General features: G+C 38.2%; 1 pseudogene; it reads left to right on the top strand.

Annotated features, from left to right (window-relative positions):
• Positions 1–735: 735 nt before the first annotated feature.
• On the top strand, positions 736–1,564 carry LOC108394102 (ADP-ribosylation factor 4 pseudogene; annotated as a pseudogene).
• Positions 1,565–1,844: the final 280 nt, after the last annotated feature.

Below are 1,844 nucleotides of genomic sequence, written 5' to 3'. Positions count from 1 at the left end.
GGAAGAACTGAAAAAAGACTAAGTTCAGTAAAGTCTGGGAAGCCTTCATTGAGAAGGTTATCATAAGCTCAATCTTCAGAAAGATAGGAATTTTCTAGGATAAGAAAGGAAGAAAAGGTATTTTATACAAGTGCAAAGACATAAAGATATGAAAAGGAATGGCATATCAGTCTAGCTGGAATTTAGTTTTTTTTTGGAAAGAGAAACTTTTGAGGAAGCAAATAGCACTATAGAGAGATTGGAAGAATTCAAATTGTGAAGGACTGTCTATCCTGTGTTTGGACTATGTATTGTATACAGTTGAAAGTCTTTACCAGCACAAGTTATGAAGTAGAAGAGTGATGGGATCGTAATTGTTTTAGAAAGGTAACTCTGTTACCAGTGTAAAAAGTTGGTGGAATTATTGAGACAAGTGACATTATTGAGAATCCTTTATGAGCTTGTTCAATAGAATAGTAAAATGATAGTGGATGAAATAATATAGTGCAATGGAAATGGAACAAGGATTGAAGCCTTAAGAAATATTTCATAGATATAGTAGAAATGTCTCAGAGATTAGCTCAGCGGTGGGGTTTGAAATAAATGAGAAGTAAAAGATTAGGACAAAGTTCATAGCAAGAGCAACTGGGTGGAAGGTTGTAAAATTAGAAATTGTAAAAGGAAGTTACGGACAGCCTCGCCAGTCATCGAAGCAGGTCCTCGCTTTGTGAATTCTTTCCCTGAGCTTCATGGGACATGCCGGCCAATGAGCCGTCAGTGCTATCTTTTCTTCCTCAGCTCCTCTCCCCTCCTGCTCAGTTTGCTTGGAGCATGAAAGGAAAAGGCCCGCGGATGCCCCAAATGCCTTCTGCTCCTGACCATCGTGAGTGCCACCACTGCTGCGGGCCTCACCATCTCCTCCCTCTTCTTCCGCCTCTTTCTCTAGAGCAGATGTTCATTTTGATGGTTGGATTGGATGCTGCTGGCAAGACAACCATTCTGTACAAACTGAAGTTGGGGAAATAGTCACCACCATTCTTACCATTGGTTTTAATGTGGAAACAGTAGAATATAAGAACATTTGTTTCACAGTATAGGATGTTGGTGGTCAAGATAAAATTAGGCTTCTCTGGAGGCATTACTTCCAAAATACCCAGGGTCTTATTTTTGTGGTAGATAGCAATGATTGTGAAAGAATTCAGGAAGGAGCAGAAGAGCTGCAGAAAATGCTTCAGGAAGATGAGTTGCAAGATGCAGTGTTGCTGCTTTTTGCAAACAAACAAGATTTGCAAAATGCTATGGCCATCAGTGAAATGACAGACAAATTAGGTCTTCAGTCTCTTCATAACAGAACATGGTATGTTCAAGCCACTTGTGCTACACAAGGAACTGGTCCGTATGAGGGACTTGACTGGCTGTCAAATGAATGTTCAAAACGTTAAATGAAACTGGATATCTAACCAAGGACATGTTTGATAGAATTGGTCTAGGCTTGTTACAACAAAATTAGTTTGCATCTTGGTTATTAAACAATATTTGGGACTGGTTTAGGCAGAATATTACAGTGCTTAAACTTATTTTGTTGCCAATTATTGTTTACCAAGTATAATGTTGCTATTGAGCCATATGCTTGGTTTTTAAGAAATTCTCCTTAATTTGGGTAAAAAGTGTCCTCCTTTAATTTTACTTCCCTTGAGCCTCAATGCGTGGACATAGCTATTGTGACACCTATAAATAAATCTGTTTTGAATGTTTTCTGAGCCCACAAATAATGTTTTAAATTATCCCTTGCTACTTTACTAATACCTTTATCATTCTTGCTGGGACAGTCTGCTGATTTTAAAAAAATAAGCATTCATTTGTGT

The sequence above is a fragment of the Manis javanica genome, chromosome X (genome assembly GCF_040802235.1).
Source record: "Manis javanica isolate MJ-LG chromosome X, MJ_LKY, whole genome shotgun sequence".
NCBI lineage: Eukaryota > Metazoa > Chordata > Mammalia > Pholidota > Manidae > Manis > Manis javanica.
This window is presented reverse-complemented; position numbering and strand designations above follow the sequence as displayed.